The following is a 10,121-nucleotide window of genomic DNA, read 5'->3' on the forward strand; positions in this document are numbered from 1 at the left end:
TGGGGACCAAGGAGAGCAACTGACTTTCCTGTCTGTTCTTTTGTTTTCTTATTTCATTCTTATTTTCAAATGCTAACACATCCACATGGTTCAAAATTCAAAAGGTGGTACAGTGGACAGTCCCCCTCCACCATCCACCTCAGCCCCGAAGCTCCTCCTCCCAGGACCAGTGGATTTCCCTTTCATGTTATTTGAATTTTCCCCTTTTACACATTTAACCTATTTTCAAAATAATTGTGTTATGCAAAGGCCATAAAAAGGCAGGGGGTGAGCCTTGAAGGAATGAGAGTGGGAAAAGATTTCTATTATTACGAGGGGACTTGGGTAGGTTCTGGGAACATGGGCCTGATAAATGAGGAAGAGGCTCTGGGAAATGAAGTGGGCCAAGATGGGGAGTAAAGTGACCTGGGCCCAGCTCTGCACTTCTGATCTCTGTGATTCTGGAGGAGTCATTGCAGGCTTCCACACAATTCCTGGTATATATACAGACAAGGGGATGGGAGGTCATGTCTGGGTGGTACCTCAAGTCCCCTCCAACCTGCCTATCACAGCACTCACACACCTACATACCTAGAAAGTCCTCCACACCATGAGGGAGGCTGAACCTACATTGGATCCTTTCTTCCCTGAAGCAAGGTAGGATCCAGGGCTGGCTCCACAGCCACTCATCCCCAGGAGCCGAGGTGGTTCCCCAAGCTTCCAGGAGCCCTGAGCTTCAGGACAAGCTGAGGTATCAGCGAAGACAGTAATCTGGAGGTAGGTAAGAACCTCAAGAGGGACCCCAGCACTATTCTGCTATGTGGAACCTAGATCACCATGCAGTGATCAGGGGCAGCCCCACTCCCCACACCCAGCTAAGAGGGGCTGGGAGCCTGAGTGGCCGGGTGTGCTGCATTGGGTTGCCATGGGAACGGAATGCAGATTTCCCCCAATTGCTTTTTTATTTGCTAGACATTGTAATACATCTTATGGGGGGGGGGGCGGGCTGGGAGGGAGTGACACCGGGAGCTGCCAGCACCTTAACTACTCAGGGAAGTTGGGGAGGCGCAGGCGGGAGTGGCCTGGCCAGGGCTGGTGCAGAGGTGGCGCGGGGTTGGGCACGGTCCCTCCCGCCCAGCCGCCGGCGCTTGGTTTGTATGCAGGGCAGGGTCGGCCCGTCCGGGAGGGAGGCCCCCGCCCCGGCCCCTAGCCATTGAGCGTACTCCTCGCCAGTTCTGCTCCGCTTCACGCTGCACACAGACCCCCCAACTGCACACAAAGGCAGCTGCCAGAGCCCGTGAAAAGTGATCAAATTATCAAGAACTTGACCTCACTGAGGGGCGAAGCTCCGGCAACCCCCAAGCCGTATGCTAATGATGCTCAGGAGCTGACTCGTCGAATAATTCGATAAAGGCCGCTTTGTTAGCGGCGGGGCAGCCCCCTGCCCACCCCCTCAATCCCCCCACCCCCACCCCCTACCGGCCGCTGTCTCTCTCCCACCGCATTTGCATCCCAAAATCCCCGTCCGCAGCTCCGGGAGAGGATTGTTCCAGCCTGATTTATGGGGTGAAGGCGAAGGCTGGTGACTTCCCCGCCAGCGACCCCTCTGCAACCCCAACCCCCTCCCTTCCCCCGGTCTTCTCCACTTTGGGGTTCCAGCTTCGGCGCTGGGGGATGGAGTGGGGGCGGGGAAGGAGGAGGAGTAGGGGAAAAGCTGGCAAGTTCCTCCAGGGTACGGAAAGTGTCCCTGGAGAGAGAGCCGAGGTCAGGTACCTGGTCCGGGCGCGGCCGCTCCGCCGGGCTGGAGTCCGCTGGGCCGGCACTGGGCTCCTCTGGGTTCCTCTGGCTCGTGCGGGCCGGGGCGGCCAGCGGGGCGGGCGCTCGCACACAGAAGTTGTGAGAGTCATTTCTACTTTCGGTTATCTAGCTTTATGACGGCTCTGTGGCACTCATACAGCTAGATAACCAAAGAGAGAAACGGGCCTCCCTTCGCCACCGCCGCCGCCGCGCCGTGGGCCCCACGTGCCGCTGCCCTCTCGGCGCGGGAACCGGAGCGGGCACCGCTCCGGGAGCCCCAGGCGCACGCGGAGAGCCAGAGGGGACCGACAGACACACAGACACACTGACTCCCACAGCTGAGGCCGGCAACCCCCGCCCAGTTCCCTCCCTCCCTCCCTCCCTCCCTCCCTCCCTCCTTCGCCCTCCTAGCGCGTTCCTCCCCGGCTCCCCGTTCTGCGCGTCCGGGCACCGGCGCCGGCAGCCCGCTCCGACGGCGTCCCGGGACGCACTGAGGACACCCGCGCGCTGCGCTTGGGCAGCCTCGGGCGCCGCGGCCGCCCCCAGCGCACTGGACCGCCAGCCCTCCTCTCGCACGCTAATCGCCCCGCGGGGAAGTGACGTCAGTCCAGGGAGCGGCCAATCACAGGCTCTCATTCAAATCCCAGCCCCCTTCCCGCGCTCCGCACCACCCAGCCTTACAATGGCCTCGGCGTTCACGGCTTTCCTTCCCCGAGGCCGAGAGAGCGCCTACACTGCCGTCAAAAGCGTTAGGGCTGCGCTCCTGGGTGCGCACCGTCTGGCCTTTCTCCCAAACTCCTCTGCCTTCCCCAAGTCCCAGGGAGCCTGGCAGCCACCGCGAACCGTCAGAGTTAGGGAGCTCCGGTGATGAGGTCTGGGGACACACGTGGTGGGGCGTGGTAAAGGTCTCTCCCGGGCGGCCAAGTGCGCACTTGGGAGGCCTAGAGCCGAGGGTAGGTGCCGGTTCACCTTTAACTTTCCTCTTCTTCTCCCCACGCCCAGCACCTTCCAGCACGGAAACTGAGAGTGGAGGGAGGAACTAAGCGCGGGGGTCGGTGTCCCACCCATAGTGTTCCAGAGCTATGCTACAATCGGGCCTGACCCTGGTGCCCAGTACCAGGCTGCTGGGTCCCTCCTCTCTTGAAGCGTCTAGGAATGTACAACCGATTGTGTCCCGCCGCTTGGAGAGGTCCTAGGCCCGAACTAGGCTGCTGATTAAATTCATGTTCCACCAAAAAATGAAAACACAAAGCCGTGCCTCAGCTCTCCTCCTAGGGCTCTCAGCACACACCTGACCTACTCACAGCAAGTGGGTCAACAGGGAAAAGGGACTGCCACGCTGGATCTCCCGAATCACCCCCAACTGAGCCTGACAGCAGACCTGGAGGCCCCATTGCAGCCTTCCAGAGGTGAGTGGCCCATGTGTGCAGCTGCTTCTTGCTCACCCCGGCCATCACCCGCTTCCTCCTTAATGCTGTGGCTACCCTTCAGCCTTGGGTGCTGGGATTCACCTTCCCCTGCCAGTCATCCTCAGGATGCACAAGATTAAATACGAAAAAAATGTGATTCTTTGCTCTCATATGCCCCCAGAAAAATATTCAGTCCAAGACATGATGGAGAGCTTCGGAAGCAAAACAGGCAGGTGAATTTCCAGCTTTGGGTGGTCCAATACACATGGGTTTTTTCCGCCCAGGGACTCCTACTGCTGACGTCCGTGAGGACCACCATAAGGTTGGGCAGAGGTACCTATAAGGGTACATTTTAGGAGGGCCTGGGGCACTGAACCACTCTGAGCCAGGCAAATTCCTGAAGAATGGGTTCCAAAGAAGAGAGCAAAAAGAGGATGGTCTGGAAAGGATTTCATGATTTTTCTAAATATCCTTTTCTCTCCTATTTTCCCCTAAAAATGACACATCTCCATTTTGTCAATTTCCTGATTTTGCCAAGTTCCCACTGCCCTACCGCGTATCTCAGGTTTGTTCTATTTTCATCCTGACCCTAAATCCAAGGCAGCCGGCATCCCACTCCCATCCCAGAGAGCTTATGCCAGACCAGACCTGGCATTTACATATCTCCCTCCAAATCCCATTTTGCATACACATCCCTTTTTCCGGGAGGCAAACAAGAGCCAGAGAGAGCCTCAACAGTGGAGAAACAGAGAGGCTGGCGGCAGCCCTGGGAAAGGAACCACCCGAATTTGGGCCCGAGACAGTTAATTCCAAAGGATTACCATAATTGGGAGGCGCCCCTTGCTTCCCCTCCTCCTGCAGCTCCAGGAACCCGCACTGTCTCCCCTTCTTGGTGTGTGCGGGGGCGGCCTCCAGAGCCCTAGTCCTTCTGGGCCACCCGGGGTGGGAAGGGTGGGGCTGCGGAGGCGGGAAGGGGCGGAGAAGCAAGGTTCACCTGCGGGAGAGGGAAAGGAGAGAGGGAGCAAGAGGGGAGAGAGAGCGAGGAAGGAGCCCCTCGGAGTGTGATTTAAGCAGGATGCTGCACAAAATGGCTCCTCAGCGAGGCTCACGGTAACACAGCGGCGCCGGAGGCCCGACTGGCAAGCTGAGGGCGGGTGGGGGCTCTGGGAGAAAGAATTAAAAGACCGATTTGGATTCAATTCAAATGCGGGAGGCCACCGTCATCAGGGCCACATGTCTGCTACCCTTTTTTGGGAAACTGAGTCCCTTGGTGGGGAGAGGGTGAGGCTGGCTGGGGACTTCTGTGCTCTGCTTGAGTGGGACTGTCGTGGAATCCCTCCACCTCCACCTCCAGCACCTGGCCATCACAGCAGCACTCTTAAGAAGGCCACGGTGAGATCTGGCCTTGAGGATGTAGGCGGCAGGGAGGATGCTGCTCTGGTGGGTCAGGACTGGCTGCAGTCTCTGTGGCCTGCTGTCTTGCCTCCACAGCTTAGCATAACCTAGGCAGGGGCCAGGAAATGGTCCAGGTTGATGCCATGTGGAGGCACACCTCATCTGGCGCCACTAGATGAAGGTGGCAGGATGCTGGGCAGGCCCATTCCAAACCAGAGTGGAGAGAACCCCATCAGAACTGGCCCCATCACCCTCTCATCTGCATGTTCTATGCACTTTGTCCCACACCAAGCCCCTGGCCTTGGCCTATAGGCTGCAGCACAGGCCTTAAGATCAAGGGAAAGCAGACACTGGGTCTGCCTGAGTTCCTGGGTGCTGACTCTAATGGAGGGTGGCCGGGCCCTGGCCACAGTGCTGAGAGCCACCTACCGGACCTCTCTCTCCACAGTGCCATTTGCCTCAAACTTCCTCATCATCTCCCCAAACCTGAGCTCCAGGGACACCAGCGGCTACCAGGAAAAAGTAACAGCAACCAGGGAGAGAGAGCCCCAGTGGCAGGTGTCTCCTCAAGAGGAGGCTTCCCTCCTAGGCATGTCTATCAAGGGCCAGAGACTCCATTTTTCATATTCAAACCCCCATCAAAGGGCAGAAAGGATCCTGGCCCCCCACCTCCATACCGGTATCTATAGAAATGCCCATTCCTGCTGCAGCCACATGTGTGCCCTGTAACCCCTCAGATTCATACACATGCACCCCCCACACACACACACTTGGCCCAAATACCCATCTAGCAGCCAACCTAAGGCAGGTGGCAGACAGCTTGCCCGTGCACACATGCGTGTATATAAGCACTCTTGTACCCACTGTGACCTCAGCTGCTTGGGGTCCAAGCTGGCTTTGGCCCAAGTTCCTATTTCCTGTTAGTGGTTACACAAGTCAGTGCAGGGTCCATGATGACCCACGGAAGTGTGCTTTCCCCCTTTCAGGACACAGTGAATTAAGGGGCAAAACGGAAGGAGAGTGGGCAAGTCTGACTCTAGCCAACAGCCTTGTGCAGGCACCCAGTATCCTGTGACTAGATTTGCCCTGATCCAGAGGCTGGGAGCCTGAGACCAATGGAGCTCCCCAAGCTCCAGTAGAGACCTGACATTTGCCACATTTGTTTGGAACTAGCCCTCCTTTCCCTGAACCCCTATGGGCCTTAATTAGAAGACGGCATCACCAGTCACAACCTAGGCTAGGTCCAGAGTGCCCTAGCCCCACTCTCCCCTCCCTCCCTTGCTCCTCCCTCAGGCCCAAGCTTTGGCTAAGCTGGTCTCCCTGTTGTGTGGATCCTGAAGTCCAGCACTGAACCAGCTCAGATGAATCCAGCTTCCTGCACCCAGGGTCCCCGGGGACTCCCCACCCACTTTCATATTCATATGGTCCGCTGGGCTGTAGTGTCCTCTCTGGCTCCCATATCTGGTCTCCCTTTTCTCAGAAGCTGAGGCTCAGGCGTGCAGGGTGTGGGCTCTGGGGAGGCCCAGGCTGGGCAGAAACACAGGAACACCCCTCCCGAAAAGCCCTGGGCAAAACAGCACCCCTCCGCTGGGGTCTGCAGAGGCTGGTATTGCTAATGGCAGCTCCTGCAGCTGAACATTGCATGTCACCTCCCCCGCCCCCCAGTGCCCTCCTAGCCTAACCCTCTGGCCTCTGTCCCTTAATTAAAAGCCAGACCCTCAAACTCCATTCTCTCCCTCTCTACAGCTAAAGAATCCACCTCTTCCGGGAGATAGTGGGCTCAAAAAGGGGTTCCCTTTCAGCCCCAGCACCTGAATTTGTCCCCAGTCACAAGAACTCGTACCGTGTATTTCTCTGAATGCATGCACTACTCCCATGATCTGACCTCACAGTCTCTCCCAGCTTCCGCTACTTCCCTGCTTTTGCTGGGGGCCAGTCTGGACTGTCCCCCACCGCCTTCTCCCAGATAGCCCCTCACCACAGCCTCAACCTTCACTGCTGCCCTCATTCTTCCCAAGCTCACTGGAGCCTGGGCTGGAGGAGGCTGCCGAGACACCCTCAAACAGATCCGAGAGGCCTGTTCTCAGGCACGGGGTGCGGGGGGCGGGGAGGGGAGGCGATGGAGGGAGTAGGGGGTGGGGGTGGGGAGGAGCAGAGCAGAAAGGCTTTCCCAACAACTTCCCATTACAGAGGGGGGAAAACGTACCATAAATCTTGTCTAGCGTGGGTGCTGTGTGTTGCATTATTTCTTAAAATATTTTTTTTTTGGAAGTCACTTTCTGAGTTATTATTTTTTGTTAGGGAGTGGATAAGAAGAAAGAAAGGCGTCAGGGGCAGAGGTGAGGAAGGGGGCGGTCCGGAGACTCCCGGGAACCTCACTTCGGAAACATTCTTTCCTTTCTGGTAAACCTGTCTGCAGTCCCACAACTTCCATCGGGCCCCGCGCCCCTCCCCTTTCTACACACCCAAAGTCCTCACCTCTGGACGCTTCCCACTGCCCCACGACCCTTGACCTTGGCCTTGACGATTTACTGGGGTTGTTAGGTCAGGCCTCAGAGACTGAGCCCCGCCTCCCACCCGCAGTCAGAGCGCACCCCTTACCTCGCCCGGCAGCGACGGGAAGCCCCGAGCCGCCCGAGCCGCCCAAGGGGGCCGAGCAGGGATGCCCCAGCCCCCTCTCCCAGTCCAGACCAGCTCCCTGACGCTGCCCTAGCCGAGGCTACCGCCCTCGCGCCCTAGCCCCCGCTCCCCAGCCTCACTGAGACACAGCAGGCAGCGGCACTTACGGACCGGGAAGGGGGCCGGGGGCCCGCGAGGCAGCGGCGGGGGTGGGGCGGCTGCGGGGACAGCGGCTCCGCGGCCCCTGATGAGGCGCGGTCGCGGGCTCAGGCCCGGCTCCGGCCGCTCTCCAGGAGCCCCTGCCTCGGCGGGCGCACGGCCGAAAGCCGCGGGAGGCGGGCACGGCAGCGGTGGTGCGGGGGCTCCTGGCGGCGCGCGGCTTCTCGGGGCTCTGAGCGGCTCCCAGCGCCGCCTTCTCGGGCGGGCACGGCCCGCAGTGACGTCAGCGCGGCTCCCCCCGCCCCCCTCCCCTCACCCCGACCAGTGCGGAATGGAGGGGGCGGAGGCAAGCTGCGAGGGGCGCCCAGCCTCGCGCCCCGGCGCTTCCTTCCACCACCACCGCCCCCCCCCCCGCCCTGCGTGCCTCCCAGCTTTGCCCGGGGAGTCGCGGCGCCATTCAAGCCTTCCGTTTCCCCCCACCACCACCCCCGCGCGTTGCCAGGCTCGTCCAGAGCCACCAACAACCTGGGAGGTGGTGGCGAGCAGCGTGTTGGAAGCCTCGCAGGCAGCTCTGAGCTCAGGGATCCAGCCTGCTTTGGGGAGAATGGAGAGCTGAGGAGATGGGGGCGTCTACTCCCTGGGCTGAAAGGGGGCCTATTTTTTGCTCTAAGCAAGTGTTGGTTAGGCTGAGGATATCCACGCCGAATTGACCGGTCCCTGGGACCCCATATAGGCTCGGAAGGAATATTTTAGCTAGGGGAAAGGTGTCCCTTTCGGAGCCGAGGGTACCCTCCAGGCTTGGTCCTGCTTCTCCAAGACCCAGTGCTGCCTTCCCCCTCCCCCACCCGCCCTAGGCTGTGCACCTGCAAACTCTAAGCGCTGGGCGGACTGCGCCCCGGAGCCGCTGTCCAAATGCTGAACTCGGCCTCCTGAGAGGCTGGCTCCCGACGCCCGGCTCCCCACCGCTCCGCGTTACCCGCAGGGGAGGGCAGGGGCTTGCGGGACTTACAGCGCGAAGCTCCGGGAAACTTTGGTGCTCCAGGATGGTATAGGAAAGCTCCAGGGGAGGAGGCGAGCGGTCAAGGGGATGCGGGAGCCTAGAGGGCAGGCAGAGCAGCGCGCCTTGTCTGTAGCCCTGCCACGCCAAACCACTGTCTTCCCCCGCGCGTCCCGGCCGCTCGCCCCGGGTCCCCTCCGCCTACGTGTTTCTCCCGCCGCCACAGCAGGGGAGGTCCCTCTGGCTGAACTTGTCAGCGGGTCTCACCATCCATCACGAGCCAGCCAGACAGGCCAAGTTCACGAGCAACGCTGTTAACCCCTTGCAAACCGAGCGCCTCCCACCGGAGGGAGCCGCCTAGCTGGGGCGCGCTCTCTCCGATTCCAGAGGCATCGCTTCCCAAAAGCAGTGGCCCCTACGGCTGTTTTCTTCTTCCCTACTTCCTTCTTTTCTGAGCAACTTGAGGAAAGGGCTAGAAGAGGGAAAGAGGATTTGTCTCCCCCTCAATACACACCCCCCACCTCAATGCATTTCCTGACCATTTTTCCTGTCATTTTACTTATACTCTTTTGGTCTCCGTAATCTCTCCAGATTCTCCTCTTCTAAATTAGTTGGATGTCAGTGTAACTCACTGCTTTTCTAAATGTCTTCCCCTTCTCCCATTTTGTGACTGTGCTCATTGTGGAAAAATTGGAAAGTTCAGAAAAATATAAGAGATAATATTTGGCCTTAATTTCTACACTTAGAGGCCTGACTTGAAAAGAAAAAAAAAAAGAATATTCTCGTTAGAAAAATCTAGATTGCTGCTTGTATGGGGTGGGGCAAGGAGAGGGGCAGGGGGTACCCAGCTTTTCTAAACTGGATGGGGAAGGAAAAACAAAAACAAATTCTGAGAAAGGGATCAGAAAGGGAGAACTGTCCAGAGAGATAGATGATGACAGAGGGGCCTCGCAGAAACCCAGTGTTAGCCCCAGAGAGACTGCATTTACAGTCTCTGCTGGGGAACCAGGGCAGGGCCCACACACTCCCTTCCCCTTCTCCACCTATTGACCCCTAGTCTAGCCTCCAAAGCCCAGAGAAGCTTCTCCCAGGTTTCCTGGACAGTACAGCTCCTGAGCCTGGTCCAGAATGGAAGGTGGGGGGGGGGATTGGGGAGGCTGGGGAACCCCAGTCATCTCCGGGAGAACTTTCTCAGCCTCTCCCTGTGGTCAGGCAGACTTGGGCCACTCTCCCCCCTCCCCCCATGTCCTATTGAATTCCTGGCGTCTGGTAGCTGGCGGCAACTAGGGCGACCTACCAACTTTTCCCCTGGGCATTTTCTCACCCCCCCTCACCCCCCAGTGCTTTCTTTTCTTTTCCCCTCGCTCTCTTTGAAAGGAGGCACCCAGGCCCAGAACGTGTTCTGCAGTTTAACTACTTCCAAATTCTTTGTTCAGGTCACCCCGGGACTCCATTGTCCGCTATTGAGAGCGGGAGCGGGCGGGCGGGTGCGCCTCTGCCCGGCAGGGCCTGAATCCATTAGGCCGCTGCTCTGGCCCCTGCGGCCCATTGAGGCGCCCGCCAAACCGGGCGCCGGCAGCCCCCTCCCATCGTCCCCACTCCCGCCCTCAGCTGCCTTTTTTGGATGCCGCAGCAGAGACACAGAATGCTGCTGGTCCACGAGATGGTTATCTGGGTCTCACCCTGGCTGGAGAGCCTGGGCCACAAGTGCAGGCCTAGTATGATTTTTGGCTGACTCTGTCCCAGCCTGCACACCCTCATTAGGG

This window comes from Callorhinus ursinus, unplaced genomic scaffold, assembly GCF_003265705.2.
Source record: "Callorhinus ursinus isolate GAN/ISIS: 27379988/994484 unplaced genomic scaffold, GSC_fseal_2.0 scaffold45, whole genome shotgun sequence".
NCBI classification, from domain to species: Eukaryota; Metazoa; Chordata; class Mammalia; order Carnivora; family Otariidae; genus Callorhinus; species Callorhinus ursinus.